The 20,649-nt window shown below is 47.5% G+C and overlaps 1 protein-coding gene across 2 annotated transcripts in view; it reads left to right on the forward strand.

Annotated features, from left to right (window-relative positions):
* The first annotated feature begins 5,823 nt into the window (after window positions 1-5,823).
* The window catches only part of lrr1 (leucine rich repeat protein 1), a 55,383-nt gene continuing 40,557 nt past the window's right edge, over window positions 5,824-20,649 (forward strand). For both annotated transcript variants that reach the window (XM_038776374.1, XM_038776392.1), the window contains exon 1: window positions 5,824-6,020. The gene's annotated coding sequence lies outside the window, so the exon portion shown is untranslated. The remainder of the gene's footprint in view (window positions 6,021-20,649) is intronic.

A 20,649-nucleotide genomic window follows, 5' to 3' on the forward strand; every position in this document is an offset into this window, starting at 1 on the left:
CTCATAAAGGACGAACCCCGGTCACTGTGTACATAGCTGGGGAAACCAAACAGGGTGAAGATACTATGCAGGGCCCTAATGACTGTGTGCGAGGTCATATCGTGGCATGGGATAGCAAAGGGAAAACGGGAGAACTCATCTATGACGTTCAGGAAGTACACATTCCTGTTAGTCGAGGGGAGTGGCCCTTTGAAATCGATAGCGAGGCGTTCAAAGGACCTAGAAGCCTTGACCAGGTGGGCCCTGTCTGGTCTGTAGAAGTGCGGTTTGCACTCCGCGCAGATCGGACAATCCCTGGTGATGGCTTTTATCTCCTCGGTGGAGAAAGGCATATTTTGGGCTTTAATGTAGTGGCCGAGCCGGGTGACCGCTGGGTAGCAGAGGTCATTATGGATGGCTTTTAAGCGGTCGCTCTGTGCGCTGGCACACGTTCCGCGGGACAGGGCATCTGGGGGCTCGTTGAGCTTCCCCAGTCGATACATAATATTGAATTTGTAGGTGGAGAGTTCGATCCTCCACCTCAGAATTTTGTCATTTTTAATTTTGCCCCTTTGCGAGTTGTCAAACATGAAGGCAACCGATCTTTGGTCGGTGATGAGGGTGAACCTCCTACCTGCGAGGTAGTGCCTCCAGTAGCGTATAGCCTCCACAATGGCTTGTGTTTCTTTCTCGATGAGGAGTGTCGAAGTTCTGAAGCAGAGAGGGTTCGGGAGAAAAATACGACTGGTCTCCCTGCCTGATTTAGTGTGGCTGCTAGAGCTACCTCTGAGGCATCGCTCTCAACCTGGAAAGGGGACGGATTCATCCACCGCCCGCATGGCAGCTTTGGCGATGTCCTCCTTGATGCAGCTGAAGGCCTGGCGAGCCTCAGCTGACAGGGGAAATTGTGTGGCCTTAAAGAGTGGGCGGGCTTTGTCCGCTTATTGAGGGACCCACTGGGCATAATACGAAAAGAATCCCAGGCACCGTTTGAGGGCCCTGGGACAATGAGGGGGAGGGAGTTCTAAGAGTAGTAGCATACGGTCCGGGTCGGGGCCCAGGACTCCGTTTTCCACGACATAGCCGAGGATGGCTAGTCTGGTTGTGCGGAAAACGCATTTCTCCTTGTTGTATGTGAGGTTAAGCTTCTGGGCCGTCTGGAGAAAACGGTTGAGGTTGGCATCGTGGTCCTGCTGGTCATAGCCGCAGATGGTGACGTTATCCAAGTACGGAAACGTGGCCCGCAGCCCGTACTGGTCCACCATTCGGTCCATTGCTCGTTGGAACACCAAAACCCCATTTGTGACGTCAAAGGGGACCCGGAGGAAGTGGAAGAGGCGGCCATCGGCCTCAAACGCCATGAAGTGGCGGTCCTCCGGGCGGATTGGGAGTTGGTGGTATGCAGACTTCAGATCCACCGTGGAAAAAATCTTATACTGGGCGATCCAATTCACCATGTCTGCAATCTTGGGGAGGGGGTACGCGTCGAGGAGCATAAACCGATTAATAGTCTGACTACAGTCTATGACCATGCGGAATTTTTCCCCGGTCTTGACGACCACCACCTGAGCTCTCCAGGGACTGTTACTGGCCTCTATGATCCCCTCACGTAAAAGCCTCCGGACCTCGGATCGAATGAACACCCTGTCCTGTAGGCTGTACCGCCTGCTGCGAGTGGCTACGGGTTTACAGTCCGGAGTGAGGTTGGCAAAGAGAGGAGGGGGGGAGATTCACAGCGTGGCTAGGCTGAAGATAGTGAGTGGGGGTAGGGGTCCGCCGAAGCTGAGGGTGAGACTCTTGAGGTTGCATTAAAAGTCGAGTCCCAATAAGAGTGGGGCACAGAGTTCTGGCAGGACGTATAGTTGGAAATTAGAGTAGCTAGCGCCTTGGATTGTTAGAGTTGTGACTGTGCGCCCTTGGATATGGACAGAGTGGGAACCCGAAGCGAGGGAGATAGTTTGCCGTGCAGGGAAAACGGGGAGCAAACAGCGTCTTACCAGATCTGGGTGTACGAAGCTCTCAGTGCTCCCGGAGTCGAAAAGGCACGGTGTACTGCACCCGTTGATTTGGACCGTCGTCATCGAGTTGTGGAGATGCTTTGGGCGAGATTGGTCCAGTGTGACTGCGTAGAGTTGTGGGTAGTCGGCGGCTCGGTCGGCTGCGCTGGGATGGCCCAGCGATGAGTGCCCACTGAGGTCGCAGTCTTCAATTGAGTTTTCTGAGTGTGGAGAGGATGGGGCCCAAGATGGCCACCCCCGTGGATCACACGTGGCGGGCGGCAAGGAAGATGGCGTCCAAGATGGCGGCCCCCATGAGTCGCCCGTGGTGGACCATGTGGTGGGGGTCCGCCAAGATGGCGGCCCCCATGGATCGCACGTGGCGGGTGGGGGCGGAGTCAGGGCATAGGCCTCTGCGTTCCGGGGCCTGCGGGCCTGCGAGTGCGGAGGGTGATTACTTTGTGCCGCTGGAGGTTTAGGGGCTGGGGCCTTCCTTGCCAGGCACACTCTGGCGCAGTGGCCTTTTTGCCCGCAGCTGCTGCAGGTCGCGTTGCGGGCCGGGCAGTGCTGCCGCGGGTGCTGGGGTTGGCCACAAAAGTGGCAGGCTGGGGCAGCATGGTGGCTGGGTGGCCGCGCGGCGCAGGCCTGGGGGAGTCGCTGGTCGGGGCCCCATGACGGGGTCGCGCAGTCGGCAGGAAACAGGTGAGGCTACGAAATGAGACCTCCATAGTTGTAGCGAGTTCAACAGTATCTCCTAAATTTAGGGCCCCCTTCTCCAGCAGTTGCTGCCGCACGTAATTCGATCTAAGGCTTGTAACAAAGACATCGCGGACAGCAAGTTCTCTATGTTCTGCGGCAGTTACAGCCTGATAATTACAGTCCCGGGATAAGGCTTTTAAGTCTCTGAGGAATTCTCCTAGTGATTCTGTAGGGCGCTGGCGGCGAGTAGTAAAAACATGGCGCGCGTAGACCTCATTGGTAGGCCTCATGTACATTCTATCGAGTAGGGCTAGGGACTCTGTATATGAGCCGGTACAGTTTAGCTGAGTAGATATACGATGGCTCACCCTCGCGTGCAGTAGACTGAGTTTCTGCTCCTCCGTCGTTTCTGTGGTGCTTGCTTCAGTCAGGTAGGCCTTAAAACATCAGAGCCAATGCCAAAAGATTTCTTTCGCCTCTGCATCCTGCGGGTCAAGTTCCAGTCGATTAGGCTTGAGGGCTGATTCCATGGTTATTCCTTACTGTTTCTTAAGACGATTAAATTGATGAGACTATCAATTCACGCAACACGTGGTTAGAAGTGAACAGTGGTTTTAATCGTCTTACAACAGAGCCTGCCTGTGACAAGATGAACTCCAGATGAACTGGCAGGCAGGCTCTCAGCATCAACCTTTATACTTCCGGTTAGGGGGAGGGGCCGTGGGTAGGGCCAAGGGTGGAGCCCAGTACAAACTCCCGTACACTCCCAGTGCATCTCCCCCTAGTGGCAGAGCAGCGCAACTGCTCATGTGCCGAGCTTACAGAGACAGAGTATAACATGTGTAATACAGTGTGAATTACGCTACTGTGATTCACCACAGTCTGGTTTGCATGTTTTGTCCAAAAGGAAGTTCAGCTGAATTAACAGACAGTCTGTTCTATTCTAACCAACACAAAATGGAGGAACAATCTAAAATGGAGGAAACCCAAATTCCGAATCCTTCACCTTGGAGAACTCCATTATGTTTTTGGTCATCTATTCAAGCGAGCGCCTGTGTAAATCAATCCAATTTAAGTTAGAACTCTGAGTGGTTACATTATCTTTTAAACATTTAGTCCTTGTTGTTTCATGACTGAGGGTGCGTTATTGGTTGCATAGGCTCACAGTGTATCACAATAGGTGCAAATGTTTCAGATTCAAGGGTTAAGGGAAAAGGGAACAAAGGTGGACATGAGGATTGTCGGATGAGGCATGATCCCATTGAATGGCAGAGCAGGCTCAGAGGACTGAATGGCTGATGTACCATCAATGACCACGAGATGAAAATGGTGAAACTATTGAGGCTTTATTGCACAAGATGTTGAGCCTCCTGCAGCTGGAACCAGAATGGGAGCGGTGCAGGAGAGTCTACATTTTTATACATCGCCTGCTGGGAGGAGCCAGCAGCCTGGGATTTACTGTGTTACCCATAGTACAGTGACAGTACCGTAATACGCATAGTCTGTTACCAGTGGTGTTTACCACAATGGCTTACTCCTGTTCATATTTCTTATGGCCTTATTCACTGTCCCATTTTGCTGTGTATCTTCATATTCCAGGGACTGACATCTGTCAGTAATTGTGGGGGTCACAATCTATCACAGTAAACGCCAAGTGTTGTAGAGTAACTGTCTCGTTTTGCTTAGCATTCTAGTGACTGGTACCTATCTATCAATACTTGCTGGGTTTACACTTGGTGCAGGTTAGTCTGGGCTAGGTTTTTGCTGTGTCCTTTTCGAGGCTAACCTATGTCAAGTATCCGAGTAGCCTTTGCTTTACAGGCTCCTTCCTGATACCTTTTCAATACAATAATTACTACTGTTGTCACGCTGCGCTATTGCTATCCTGAGTTACCTTTGCTAATAAACAACTTGTACGCGTCAGCACCCACTTTCCGGCATTTGGTATGTAGCCCTGCAGGTTACGGCACTTGAGGTGTTAAATTTATTATTTTCCTGTCCAGTAAATATCACTTAAGTTGAGGGGAACCAGATGACCAAGGAGAGACAATTAAATGAGCTTTAAAAAGATTTTAAATTTGGTGTTGACGTTGAACAAACATTTTCATTGAGCTCCTTTCAAAGAATTGGGAACTGACATTGGGCAAGATTTCCTCTCTGCATATATAGCAATGAGATTATTCTTTATGAATTTGCTACCCTAATCTACTTCAGAACCTATGTTCATTTATTTTTTAAAAATGGACAGCACAGTGGTTATCATTGCTGCCTCACAACTCCAGGGACCCAGGATTCAATACCGGCCTCGGATGACTGTCTGTGTGGAGTCTGCACGTTCTCCCCATGTGTGCGTGTGATTCCTCCGGGTGCTCCGGTTTCCTCTTACAGTTCAAAGATGTGCAGGTTAGGTGGACTGGCCATGCGAAATTGCCCTTAGTGTCCAAAATTGCCCTTAGTGTTGGGTGGGGTTACTGGGTTATGAGGATAGGGTGGAGGTGTGGCCTTGGGTAGGGTGCTCTTTCCAAGAGCTGGTGCAGACTCGATGGGCTGAATGGCCTCCTTCTGCACTGTAAATTCTATAAGTCTATAATTAGCTCCCTCTACAGGGTCTTAATAGGGTTGCCAACTCTAGCTTGATACATTGGACAAAGAGTCCAACGCAGCTTTGACAAAGAGTCATCGGACTCGAAACGTTAGCTCTTCTCTCCCTACAGATGCTGCCAGACTTGCTGAGATTTTCCAGCATTTTCTCTTTCGTTTCTGACTTGATACATTCCAGACTGCCTCCCCTCCCCCCACTCTTAGTGGTCGCCTATCCTGGATGCCTGTGCAACAGTGACCTTTGCAACAGGTCCCTCCCTCTTTTGACATTTGAAAACTTTTTGGTCACTCTGGTGGCTAAACTTTAATTCTCCCCTCCCCTGCCTGGTGGTCCAGCCACCCTTCTTTCCTGTCTTTTATTTCAGCCTTTCCAGCATCTGCAGCATTTGAACTTCCCGTGACTCCGCAGCGCCGCCCGCGGAGCCTGCGGGTATTGACTGCCGGTCTCCCGCGGTTGCTCATTGGATGCAGGTCCGGCCAATGGGCAGACGCCGTGTTGAGGTGTGGCAGGGAGCGCGGGTTTCGCAAAAAAACACATCATCTTTTTCGGTTGCTTTAGGCGGAGGCCGAGTTCCCCCCCCCCCCCTATCCTCTCCCCCCGGGGGCAGAAAGCAAGCACCTCCCGTCGGGGCATGTAAACCTCGTCCCCCGGCCTCGGGGGGCTGCCGTCGCGCGTTTTAAGCGCCATTTGTCCAATGGTGGCAGTCACAGTGCTTCATCTCTAATCAAGCGGCCCTGCAACTGGTGAGAAAGTCTTGTCCTGTTTAAAACCCCAATATGAACTCTCACATGAACCCTTGCCTTCTCTTGTGAGAGAAGTCTCACCGCGGGAGCGGACCTTTGCTTACGAGCAGCTTTTCTCCGGCCCTTGAGTTGCCCCCTTTTTAGTTTGGACTTTTTGTGAAGTTGAAGGGGGCTGGAGTCCAAAGCAGGGCCTGCGCTCTGCTCAAACCTGACCAATGTCAGCACTTCTTTCAAAGAAGAGTTTGCACGGGCGAAACTGTTGCTTCCGACTGTCAAATACAGTGAGGGCAGCTGCTGCTCAATGAAAATACCGAGAGGTGTTGGACTGGGTTATAGACTGCCACACACTGTCGTGACCCACTGTGCAGCGGCTTACATACGATTTATTTTTATTTGTGGTGTTCTGAAATGAGTTTGCCAGATCAAAGCGAACGACTTAAAATGTCTACGTTTCAAATAGTAATTTCATGAAGTTCAAGTAGATTTTGCCTCATCAGTCTAATCGTGCAAGTAAAGGGGGTCTTGTCTGTCAAACAAAAAAATTTAACGCACCAAGTCCAAGCCCTATTAATAACTTTGTACTATTCACTGCAATACCTTGGTGAACATTTTGCCCTCCCAACTAATTAATTTTGAGGAAGAAATTGTAGCAATTTTGGGGTGTGTTTGAACGCCATCACCATCCTTTCCACCACCCCCACCATCATTGTCCATTTGGGGAGATGCTTCAGCCAATTCTCTGTTTGTAAATAATGATATAGGTTATTCCAACTGTTTCACCTTGGATAAGAGATGTGCTGTGTTACAAACTTTTTGTGTAGAAAAGGTTCACCTTAGTGGTTTTTGCTTTACGGAATGTGTTGGTTAATAGCTCAAGAAGGATCTCTGTCTTTGAGTTAGGGGATGTTAACAGGGCAAAATCAGCCAGGGTCTCCATTTCTGATTGTTCTGCTGTAACTTCTCTAAGTCTTTCTTCATGTGGATATTTGTTGATGTCTGCTTTTAGCTTTATTAGGATGCCCTTGCCTATTAAATTATTTGTTGATGCTCAATTGTCTCAGCTCACACTTGAACAATGGATACTGGGGTGATGTAGCCACGGTAGCATGGTGGTTAGCATAAATGCTTCACAGCTCCAGGGTCCCAGGTTCGATTCCCGGCTGGGTCACTGTCTGTGCGGAGTCTGCACGTCCTCCCCGTGTGTGCGTGAGTTTCCTCCGGGTGCTCCGGTTTCCTCCCACAGTCCAAAGATGTGCGGGTTAGGTGGATTGGCCATGCTAAATTGCCCGTAGTGTACTAAAAAGTAAGGTTAAGGGGGGTGTTGTTGGGTTTCGGGTATAGGGTGGATATGTGGGTTTGAGTAGGGTGATCATTGCTCGGCACAACATCGAGGGCCGAAGGGCCTGTTCTGTGCTGTACTGTTCTATGTTCTATGTACTGGATTGACAGGTACCCTCTGGGAATGTGCCCTAGAGAAAATACGTCATGGATAAACCTTTAAGTTCTCTGAAGTATACTTTCATTTAGTGCATGTTTGAACATATTCTGAATAATTTAGATGTTGAATTTGCTCATGGGGCAGCACGGTGGCACAGTGGTTAGTACTGCTGTCGAGACGCTGAGGACCTGGGTTCAATCCCGGCCCTGAGTCACTGTCCCTGTGTTTTAAGAATACCCAATTATATTTTTCCAATTGAGGAAAATTATCATAGAATTTACAGTAGGAGGTCATTCGGCCCACCGAGTCTGTACCGGCCCTTGGAAAGAGCACCCTGCTCAGGCCCACGCCTCCACCCTGACCCCGTAACCCAGTAACCCCACCTAACCTTTTGGACACTAAGGGGCAATTTAGCATAGCCGATCCACCTAACCTGCACATCTTTGGATTGTGGGTGTAAACTGGAGCACCCAGAGGAAACCCATGCAGAAACAGGGAGAACGTGCAGACTCCACACAGACAGTGACCCAAGCCAGGAATCGAACCTGGGACCCTGGAGCTGTGAAGCAACTGTGCTAACTACTGTGCTGTCCAATCCTTTTCATAAATGTTTTATTGGGTTTTTGAACGAAGTATATTTACAGTTATGTACACAGAATTATATATAATATATATATATATATATATATGTATGTAGAAGAGAAGAAAACACAAAAAAAAACTTGGAGGATATTATGCACTAGCTCAACAACAGCAACTCTGTACAGTTGGCAATATTATTATTTAAAAAAAATAAATTTAGAGTACCCAATTAGTTTTGCCAATTAAGGGGCAATTTAGCGTGGCCAATCCACCTATCCTGCACATCTTTGGGTTGTGGGGGTGAAACCCACGCAGACACGGGGAGAATGTGCAAACTCTTCACGGACATTGGCAATATTATTTTTAACACATGTGGCCACCTGTTTGGTGGGGGGTAAACTGGGGAGGTACATATATATTTGGGTGCCGGAGAAACCCGTACATTAATTATGTCCAATACAGAGAGGGTAATATGCAAATGGATCTGGTGTTGGTATTGTTATTGCGTGCTGCCCAATCCTGCACATCTTTGGATTGTGGGGGTGAGACCCACGCAGACACTGAGAATATTCAAACTCCATACAGACAGTGACCCAGGGCTGGGATCAAATCCGGGTCCTTGGTGCTGTGAGGCAGCAGTACTAACCACTGCGCCACCATGCCGCCCTGTCCATGCAGAGTTTTCACATTCTCACCGTGTCTGCGTGGGTCTCACCCCCACAACCAAAAGATGTAGGTGGATCGGCCATGCTAAATTGCCCCTTAATTGGAAAAAAAAACTTTAAAATAAATAAATGGGTACAATCTGTAAATGTTTTTTTTGTGTTTTCGGGTACCCATCAGAGTACTCAAGTTAGGAACTTAATGATATAGCATGGCTGTGGAAAGAAAAGACTAGAAATTCAATATCTTCATGTCTTCATTTGGAGTCATAAAGTATTGCGTTGTAGGATTGGGGTTATGACTGCAATACCCCATTCATTTTGTCTGGCTATCTATGTGAAACATAAATTAGATGCCAATTCACATCAAGCCTTGTTCACCCATCACTGCTCTGTTTTCTACATTGGGCTCCCCTTCTGACACCACCTCGATTTAAACATTCTCATGCTTGATTTCAAATCTTTTTGTAACTTCCACCAGCCCTACAACCTTTCCAGCAAGATCCCTGCTGTCCTCCAATTCTGGACTCTTGAGAAATGATTAAAATTGAAGTTGCTTCATTGGCAGCTGTACTTTTGTTAGCCTGGGCCCTGAGGTTCTGGATTTTCCTTCCTCGGTCTCTGTTTCCCTATCTCTCTCTCTAAGATGCTGCTTGGAACTTTCTTTAATCAAGTTTTTAATCATTGGTTTTAATATCTACTTGGGTATGTCAATGTTCCATAAAGCTCTTGGGGATATTTTACTTTGTTAAATGTGCTGCATAAATGCAAATTGTTGTTGATAAGGATCCCCCAACTAAAAGATAAAATACACAGACCTGAAAGTTTTCTTTTTTTTATATAAATTTAGAGTATCCAGTTAATGTTTTTTCCAATTAAGGGGCAATTTAGTGTGGCCAATCCACTTAAACGGCACATCCTTGGGTTGTGAGGGTGAAATCCACGCAGACACGAGGATCTGAGAATTTTCATATCTTCTAGTAGCATTGCCAAAGAAGAGAGAGCTTGTAATTTCAATGAATGATGTCAAAAAGAGGCAAATAATCCAAATTATAGTTTGAGAAATGGACAGTTTTTCTAAAACAATTAACTTTTTTTCTGGAGGCTGTAACTAGGATGTTTACAGACATTTCCTGTCTTATGATATCAATATTTTGTTTTAAAATATTATTGGGCTTCCCTAATCATTACCTGGTTAGGTACCATGATATGGTTAGGTACCCTGATTATGGCTATCTAAATTTGTCAGCAAAGTGATGGAAGTGTTTTCAACAGTGCCACACTTAGTCAGCAATAATCTGTTTGCTGACTAGCACCATGGAGCTCTAAAATTGGAGCCCTAAAATAGGAGCCAAAGGGAATCGAGAGAAGAAACTCTCTGCTGGATGGAGTCATACTTAGCACAAGGGAAAATGGTTGTTGTTGTATGTTAAACATCTCTGTCCTGGGCATCACTGCAGGAGTTCATCTGGGTAATGTCTTAGGCTCAACCATCTTCAGCTGCTTCATCAATGACATTCCTTCTATCATAAGTTTAAAAAAAATAAATTTAGAGTTCCCAATTATTTTTTTTTCCAATTAAGGGGCAATTTAGTGTGGCTAATCCACATAACCTGCACATCTTTGGGCTGTGGGGGTGAAACCCACGCAAACACGGGAAGAATGTGCAAACTCCACATGGTCAGTGACCCAGAGCCGGGATCGAACCTGGGACCTCGGCGCCGAGAGGCAGCAGTGCTATCCACTGCGCCCCATCTATCATAAGAAAGAATTCTTACAATACCAGGCTGTAAGACTTCTTACTGTGCTCACTCCAGTCGAACGCCGGCATCTTCACATCATTCTATCATATGTGTGATGCTCATTGATGACTACACAATGCTCAGCACCATTCGCAACTCTTCCAACACTGAAACAGTCCATGACAATCTGCAACAAAACCAGGATAGCATTTGGGCTTGTGTTTTTTTTTTACAAACAATTTTATTGAGGTATTTTAGGCATATAGAAAAAAATGACTGTACAGTACAAACACAAAGTCAAGACACAAATTCCACATTAAACATAATGCAAACCACGGCTCATCACGCACGGACCTGCCTCAATAGCCCTCTACTCTACCCTTGCCCCCCCCCCCGCCCTGCTGACGCTTCCTCCTCTGCGAAGAAGTCAATAAATGGCTGCCACCTTCGGGTGAACCCTAGTAGCGAACCTCTCCAGGCGAACTTGACTTTCTCTAGGCCAAGAAAGCTTGCCATGTCCGATAGCCATACCTCAGCCCTCGGGGGCTTTGAGTCCCTCCAAGCGAACAGTATTCGGCGCCGGGCTACCAGGGAAGCCAAGGCCAGAACATCTCTTCCCTCTTTCTGGACTCCCGGGTCCTCCGAAACCCCAAAGATTGCCACTTCCGGGCTCATTATCACCCCAGTTTTCAACACCCGGGACATGACATCTGCGAATCCCTGCCAATACCCCCCGAGTTAGGGCACGACCAGAACATGTGAACATGGTTAGCCGGCGCATCTAGCACACTTGTCCTCCAGCCCGAAGAATTTACTCATCCGGGCCACCGTCATGTGGGCCCGGTGCACAACCTTAAACTAGATCAGGCTGAGCCTGGCACATGTTGCGGTCGTGTTTACTCTGCTCAGGGCTTCTGCCCAAATACCGTCCTCCAGCTCCCCCTCCGAACTCCTCCTCCCTCTTAAGCTGCAGGTCTTCGGTCTGCATATCCTCAGCTCTCATTGGCTCCTTGTAGACGTCTGAAACTCTACTCTCTCCCACCTCTTCCCTAGAAATTACCCTGTCCTGCCTCCCCTTCGGTGGGAGACGTGGGAAGGACGACACCAGTCTGCAAGTATCTAAAGTCGTTCCCTCTCGTCAGCCCAAACTTCTCCTCCAGCGCCCTCATGCTCGGAAAGCTCCCTTCCAGGAACAGATTCCCCCATCCTCACAATCCCCGCCCTCCTCCACAGTCGATACCCCCCCCCCCCCGTCCATGTTCCCCGGGGCATCCTCCTAATAAAATCCACATCGTCCCATTACACGCTGACCAGGACTACTCTCACCCCTTCGAGCTTACCCCTCACCATAATGAACCTGCCACCCCCATCCATGACTGCCCTCCGCCTCAAATTGTACCCTTTTATTAATCAGGATCGCAACCCCTCTCGTCTTAGAATCAAGCCCCAAATGAAAGACCTGACTGACCCAGCCCTTCCTTAACCTAACCTGGTCTGCCACTTTCGGGTGCGTCTCCTGCAGCATGACTATGTTCGCCTTCAGAACCCGCAGATATGCAAACACATGCGCCCTCTTCACTGGCCCGTTTAACCCTCTAACGTTCCAGGTGATCAGCCTGGTTGGAGGGCACTTTGCCCCCCCCCCCCCCCTTGCCGATTAGCCATCCCCTTTCCTTGGCCAGCCCCCCAGCCATGTGTCGCGCTTCCTCTGGCCCACCTCCTGCCCCCCCCCCCCCCCCCCCCCCCCCTCCTCCCAAGCAACACCATTCTGTCACCTAACCCCTGCCCTAATCTAACTATATGGACACCTCCCACCTCACCTCCCGTTGACTAGCTGCACTCAGCTAGTCTAGGGCTCTCAGCCTCGGCTCCAGCCCGTCTCCCACCGATTGTTCCCAGTCACCCCTCCCCCGAACCCTCCACACCACTTCCCCAGATCAACCCTATTTAAGCAAACACTCCATACAAGTCATAAACAACCCCCACAATAGCACAATTCAAATTAACCAAGAAAAAAAAGATGGGCAGCACGGTAGCATGGTGGTTAGCATTAATGCTTCACAGCTCCAGGGTCCCAGGTTCGATTCCCGGCTGAGTCACTGTCTGTGCGGAGTCTGCACGTCCTCCCCGTGTGTGCGTGGGTTTCCTCCGGGTGCTCCGGTTTCCTCCCACAGTCCAAAGATGTGCGGGTTAGGTGGATTGGCCAAGCTAAATTGCCCATAGTGTCCTAAAAAAAAGTCAGGTTAAGTGGGGGGTTTGTTGGGTTACGGGTATAGGGTGGATACGTGGGTTTGAGTAGGGTGATCATTGCTCGGCACAACATCGAGGGCCGAAGGGCCTGTTCTGTGCTGTACTGTTCTATATAAATAACAGGCACTCTTCAGTCATTCCCATACAGACACAGAAAAAAAATTGCACGAAGTTCCCCTGAAGCATTCATTTTAACCCAACCCTTTTAACTGTTTTCTTTATTAATTCTCTCCTCCCCCCCCCCCCCCCCCCCAGCCAAACTCCAACGAAGCAAAGAGCCCAAACATGAAGCATTCAGGTAAATCACGCAAAGAGCACGCAAAAAACAACCACAAAAAAAGATACATCCCAAAACGGGAGAGACACCACATATACTTAAAAGCTCTAAGATGAGTCCAAACGTCCTCAGCTCAGGGCCAGCCCTTGCTTCTTAACAAAGTCCATCGCCTCTTCGGGTTCTTCGAAATAGTGGTGCTGACCCTTATACGTAACCCACAGTCACGCCGGAAAAAGCAGCCCGAAGTTAACCTTGTTTTATACATGATGTGGAGATGCCGGCATTGGACTGGGGTGAGCACAGTAAGAAGTCTTACAACACTATGTTAAAGTCCAACAGGTTTGTTTCAAACACTAGCTTTCGGAGCACTGCATTCCTGATCGTGGGTGCCAACGGCCGTGACTGGCTTTTAAGAATGCCGGCCACAGGCAGTCCACGATTGGCTATGATGTTTGAGGGGGCAGGATGGTGCGAGGCTGGGGTGTGTGCTGGTCACCGGCTGGGGGACGGGCTGATCTTTGGCCAGGTGGGCGCGTGATGCTAACGGTTGGGACCCCTGCTTAGAGCACCATTCTGGTGCTCACTCACTGCGCTGCTCAGCTCGTCCCCCCATCACCAATCTGCAGTATGTGGCCTGCGGCTCTGTGGTTAAGCTGCTCAACTGCCTGCACGATGTCCGCTTGCACTCCCACAATGTGAAGTACGAGTTGGGAAGTGGTCAGCAGTCTCTTGACGGGTGGATGCACCTAATGACAGTAACAGCTACTGGACAGTGAGAGAGAAAGGTTTGTCAGAGGAATACTGATCAAATATGGCTAGTCAATATGGTTGACACATGTCAAACTGTAAGAGACCTACACAGTCATCACTTTGTGTCACCACTCTGGAAACCAGGAAGTAAGTACCTTTGGTGAGAATGGAGAAGGAGATGACTTGGATGTTTGGATAGTGCAAAGCAGTGGAACCAGTAGGAAATAGTGTGACATTGTGTGTGCCTGACAAGTTACTTCATCTCATCTAAATCTTAGCTTTGACAAAGAGTAATTGGACTCGAAATATTAGCTCTTTTCTCTCCCTACAGATGCGGCCAGACTTGCTGAGATTTTCCAGCATTTTCTCTTTTGTTTCATCTAAATCCATAGTTTGTAAAATAAAAACATGGTTGTACTTTTTTCTATGCTTGTTTAAATTTCTGTGTAAATGTAAGGATGCACATGTCCAACTGAAATTACTTTAGTTTTCAAAGAACAAAGAAAATTACAGCACAGGAACAGGCTCTTCGGCCCTCCCAGCATGCGCCGATCCAGATCCTTTATCTAAACCTGTCTCCTATTTTCCAAGGTCTACTTCCCTCTGTTGCCGCCCGTTCATATACCTGTCTAGATGCCTCTTAAATTATGCTATCGTGCCCGCCTCTACCACCTCCTCTGGTAAAGCGTTCCAGGCACCCACCACCCTCTGCGTAAAAAAACTTTCCACGCACATCTCCCTTAAACTTTCCCCCTCTCACCTTGAAATCGTGACCCCCTTGTAACTGACACCCCCACTCTTGGAAAAAGCTTGTTGCTATCCACCCTGTCCATACCTCTCATAATTTTGTATACCTCAATCAGGTCCCCCCTCAACCTTCGTCTTTCCAACGAAAACAATCCTAATCTACTCAACCTTTCTTCATAGCTAGCACCTCCATACCAGGCAACATCCTGGTGAACCTCCTCTGCACCCTCTCCAAAGCATCCACATCCTTCTGGTAATGTGGCGACCAGAACTGCACGCAGTATTCCAAATGTGGCCTAACTAAAGTCCTATACAACTGTAACATGACCTGCCTACTCTTGTACTCAATACCCCGTCCGATGAAGGCATGCATGCTGTATGCCTTCTTGACCACTCTATCAACCTGCGTTGCCACCTTCAAGGTACAATGGACCTGAACTCCCAGATCTCTCTCTACATCAATTTTCCCCAGGACCCTTCCATTGACCATATAGTCCGCTCTTGAATTTGATCTTCCAAAATGCATCACCTCACATTTGCCTGGATTGAACTCCATCTGCCATTTCTCTGCCCAACTCTCCAATCTATCTATAATTTGTTGTATTCTCTGACAGTCCTCCTCGCTATCTGCAACTCCACCAATGTTAGTATCATCTGCAAACTTGCTAATCAGACCACCTATACCTTCTTCCAGGTCATTTATGTAAATCACAAACAGTGGTCCGAGCACGGGTCCCTGTGGAACACCACTAGTCGCCCTTCTCCATTTTGAGACACTCCCTTTCACCACTACTCTCTGTCTCCTGTTGCCCAACCAGTTCTTTATCCATCTAGCTAGTACACCCTGAACCCCATACGACTTCACTTTTGCCATCAACCTGCCATGGGAAACCTTATCAAACGCCTTACTAACGTCCATGTATATAACATCTACAGTTCTTCCCTCATCAATTAACTTTGTCACTTCCTCAAAGAATTCTATTAGATTTGTAAGACATGACCTTCCCTGCACAAAACCATGCTGCCTATCACTGATAAGTCTATTTTCTTCCAGATGTGAATAGATCCTATCCCTCAGTATCTTCTCCAACAGTTTGCCTACCACTGACGTCAAGCTCACAGGTCTGTAATTCCCTGGATTTTCCCTGCTACCCTTCTTAAACAAAGGGACAACATTAGCAATTCTCCAGTCCTCCGGGACCTCACCCGTGCTCAAGGATGCTGCAAAGATATCTGTTAAGGCCCCAGCTATTTCGACCCTCGCTTCCCTAGGTAACCTGGGATAGATCCCATCCGGTCCTGGGGACTTGCCCACCTTAATGTTTTTTTAGAATACCCAAAACTTCCCCTTTCCGTATGACAACTTGACCTAGAGTATTTAAACATCCATCCCTAGCCTCAACATCCGTCTTGTCCCTCTCCTTTGTGAATACCGATGCAAAGTACTCATTAAGAATCTCACCCATTTCCTCTGAGTCCATGCATAAATTCCCTCTCTTGTCTTTGAGTGGGCCAATCCTTTCCCTAGTTACCCTCTTGCTCCTTACATACGAATAAAAGGCTTTGGGATTTTCCTTAACCCTGTTAGCCAAAGATATTTCATGACCCTTTTTAGCCCTTTTTATTGCGCGTTTGAGATTCGTCCTACTTTCCCGATATTCCTCCAAAGCTTCATTAGTTTTGAGTCGCCTTGATCTTACATATGCTTCCTTTTCCATCTTGGCTAGTCTCACAATTTCACCCGTCATCCATGGTTCCCTAATCTTGCCATTTCTATCTCTCATTTTCACAGGAACATGTCTGTCCTGCACTCTAATCAACCTTTCCTTAAAAGACTCCCACATTTCAAATGTGGATTTACCCTTAAACAGCTGCTCCCAATCCACATTCCCTAGCTCCTGCCGAATTTTGTTATACTCTGCCTTTCCCCAATTTAGCACTCTTCCTTTCGGACCACTCTTGTCCTTGTCCATGAGTATTCTAAAACTTACAGAATTGTGATTGCTATTCCCAAAGTAATCACCGACTGAAACATCAACCACCTGGCCGGGATCATTCCCCAATACCAGGTCCAGTATGGCCCCTTCCCGAGTTGGACTATTTACATACTGCTCGAAAAAACTCTCCTGGATGCTCCTTACAAACTCTGCTCCATCTACGCCTCCAACACTACACGAATCCCATTCAATGTTGGGGAAGTTAAAATCTCCCATCACAACCACCCTATTGCTCCTACATTTTTCTATAATCTGTCTGCATATTTGTACCTCTACTTCATGCTCACTTTTGGGAGGCCTGTTCTAAAGTCCCAACAATGTTACTGCACCCTTCCTATTTCTTAGCTCCACCCATATTGCCTCAGTGCTCGAATCCTCTATCGTGCCCTCCTTAATCACAGCTGTGATATCATCTCTGACGCGTAATGCAACTCCTCCACCCCTTCTACCTCCCTCTCTATCCCTCCTGAAGCATCTATACCCTGGGATATTCAGTTGCCAGTCCTGCCCTTCCCTCAACCAAGTCTCAGTAATACCAATAACATATTCCCAGGTACTGATCCAAGCCCTAAATTCATCTGCCTTACCTGCTACACTACTCGCATTAAAACAAATGCACGACAGACCACCTGTCCCTTTGCGTTCATCATCTCTTCCCTGTCGACTCTGCCCCTTAGTCACATGGAGTTTATTATCTCGTACCTTACCGGCTTTAGTTGCTGCTTCTTTACTGACCTCTAACTTCCTAATCTGGTTCCCATCCCCCTGCCACATTAGTTTAAAACTTCCCCAACAGTGTTAGCAAAAACACCCCCTAGGACATTGGTTCCAGTCCTGCCCAGCTGTAGACCATCCGGTTTGTAATGGTCCCACCGCCCCCAGAATCGGTTCCAATGTCCCAAAAATCTGAACCCCTCCCTCCTGCACCATCTCTCAAGCCACGTATTCATACTGACTATTCTTGAATTTCTACTCTGATTGTCCCGTGGCACTGGTAGCAATCCTGAGATTACTACCTTTGAGGTCCTACTTTTTAACTTATCTCCTAACTCCCTAAATTCTGATTGTAGGACCTCATCCTTTTTTTTACCTATATCGTTGGTGCCTATATGCACCACGACAACTGGCTGTTCACCCTCCCCCTTTAGTATGTCCTGCAGCCGATCGGAGACATCCCTGACCCGAGCACCCGGGAGGCAACATACCATTCGGGAGTCTCGTTTTCGACCACAGAAACGCCTGTCTACTCCCCTTACAGTTGAATCCCCCATGACTATAGCCCTGCCAGTCTTTTTCCCGCCCTTCTGTGCAGCAGAGCCAGCCACGGTGCCATGAGCCTGGCTACTACTGCCTTCCGCTGGTGAGTCATCTCCCCCAACAGTATCCAAAACGGTATACCTGTTTTGGAGAGAGATGACCGCAGGGGACACCTGCACTGCCTTCCTGCTCTTTCTCTGCCTTTTGGTCACCCATTCCCTGTCTCCCTCACCAATCCTAATCTGCGGTGTGACCAACTCACTGAACGTGCTATCTACGACCTCCTCAGCATCGCGAATGCTCCAAAGTGAGTCCACCCGCAGCTCCAGAGCCGTCATGCGGTCTAACAGGCGCTGCATCTGGACACACCTTGCGCACATGAAGGAGTCAGGGACATCGGCCGCGTTCCTAAACTCCCACATTGAGCACGAGGAACATAACACGGGTCTGGGATCTCTTGCCATTTTTACCCTTTAGCTTAACTGATTACAAAACTATACTATCAAATAATTAATAAGTGAAAGGAACAAAGATTTTACTTATCAATCACAATACTTACCAACACACGAAGAGTTAAATTTCTCCCAGCTGCTGCTAATTGGAGCACTTTCCTTACCAGCCAATCAGATCTCTGCTTTGCTGTGATGTTGCTCTTCCAGGTAAGTTTTTAAAGTTTTAAAGAGGTAAACTTACCTTCGACCCCTCGCCACTGCTCCCGCCGAGAACCTGATGTCCGCTGCTCCTTTTCAACACAGTCTTTTTTTTTGGTTAGAGGAGGAGCGCGGGTGGGAGATACTACACGTGTAGTGTCTCGGGTTTAGCCGCTGCCCAAATATATCAATTCACTCACCTTCCCAGAGCGCAATTCGGCTCCTCCCACTCACTGCAAAACTGCAAGTTAAGTTTTTTTTAAAGTAGGGAATCTTACCACTCCCTTTCAGCTCCTCCCAAGCACTGAAACTGTCAGGTGAAATCAATTCACTCACCTTCCCAGAGCGCAATTCGGCATTTCAGTAGCGAAATGTCATAAACGTGGAAAAATCAGATATTGGAAATAAAGTTTCAAAGTCAAAAAGAATGCCAGCCGCGACTGGCCTTTAAATAAAAACAATGAAATCTTCCTGCCAGAAGTGGTGACAGAGAGCAGGTCACATGACTGGCATGTACACTGACTTTGGGAGGAGAGATTTGGGCCAGAGACACAAACAGGTCAGGATCTCACAATTGAATCTGTTAGAGCTTTCAAGGAGAGTCCATGGCAGGACAAAGCAGTGCTGGTTTTAGCTCTGTACCGAGGTCCAGGGTCTCTGATGAACAACCCATTAAGAAGAAACTGAAATCGGGAACAAAGCAATATAAAGATGATTTATTGAGTTATGGATTTAATTGTGCCAGTGCAAAGCCCATGTATGTTATATGCAGGGAAGTACTGGCAAATGAAAGTTTAAAATCCATAAAACTTCAAAAGGCATTTGAAGACTAAGTACGACGAGTTCAAGGACAATTTTCAAAGAATGCAGCGAGAAATTAAATCGTCAGCTGAAGTCCTTTGCAGAAATGTAACATTGAATGACAAAGCAAGTGGGATTATAAGGAAAGCAGAGTCTTTGTATATTTTTAAGGCAGATCTAGATAGATTCTTGATTAACAAGGGGGTGAAAGGTTATTGGGAGTAGGCAGATTGAGGTTAAAATCAGATCTGCCATGACCTCCTTGAATGGCAGAACTGTTTCGAGGAGTCAAATGGCCTAATCCTAATTCATATGTTCGTAAGAGTATAATGAAATACTTCCCACTTGTCTAGATAAATGCAGCTCCAATAGCACTCAATAAGTCGACACCACCTAGGATAACCTGATTGGCACACCATCTAACACCGTTGACATTCACTACTCCTTCCACCACTAATATACAATGCACAATGCCATCTACAAAATACACTGCAGCGACTCACCAAGGCTCATTTGACAGCATGTTCCACACGCATGACTTCTTTCACTTAGAAGGTCAAGGGCAGCAAATGCATGGGAACACAGCCTGCAGGTTCGCCTCCAAACCGCGCAGTATCCTGACTTGACATTATATCTCCATTCTTTCACTATTGCTGAGTCACAATCCTGGAACTCCCTCCTGACAGCACTGTGTACCCTCACCATATGCCTCAGTTCAAGAAGGCATCTCACCACTACACTCTCAAAGGCAATTAAGGATGGGCGATAAATGCTAACCTAGCCAGTGACATGCATATCACATGAAAGAATAACTAAAAATGAATGTTTCATGTATCTTGTAAGACCTAGACATTTTCAGACCTTATTATGTATCAATTGGACCTATAAAAAAGCAGATTAGAGACAGTTTTAATTACTTTGTGGGGAAACACTAGGAAAATCAGCAGCTTTTGTTTTGTTTTGCATTACCCAAGCTTATTTGAGCAATTCTGGCAGAGGTGACCAAATCAAATCACATCCTGAAATGTTGAGTCATGCTACAAACAGCGCAACTCAAACCATGAGGTAAATAATCCAGTTTATTAAATTTTGAAAAATTCAGAGCATGCAGGATTAAAGGAGTACAGTGACTTTAAAGGATTATAGAGGTGGTGGAGATTACAGAAGTGAAGAGTGAGGCTAATTGAACTTTGAAAACTGGGATGAACATTTAAAAATGGGTGTTGCTTAATCGCGAGTCATTTAGGCCAGTAAGTGCAAAGGTGATGGGTGAAAAGGATGTTGTGCAATTTAGGATATAGGCTGCAGAATGTTGGAAAATTTGGGTGTGTCCCAAAGAAAATCAGCTGTGGAAATCTGAAAAACTGAGGAAAAGAGTCTGGAAATTAGTATTTCCCCACAATATGAGCCGTACATAGATTTCCCATAGGCAGAAAGAGATTCAGGTTAAATTAAGTCATAGCCCCACACTCTCAA

The sequence above is a fragment of the Scyliorhinus canicula genome, chromosome 2, assembly GCF_902713615.1.
Source record: "Scyliorhinus canicula chromosome 2, sScyCan1.1, whole genome shotgun sequence".
In the NCBI taxonomy this organism is placed as follows: Eukaryota; Metazoa; Chordata; class Chondrichthyes; order Carcharhiniformes; family Scyliorhinidae; genus Scyliorhinus; species Scyliorhinus canicula.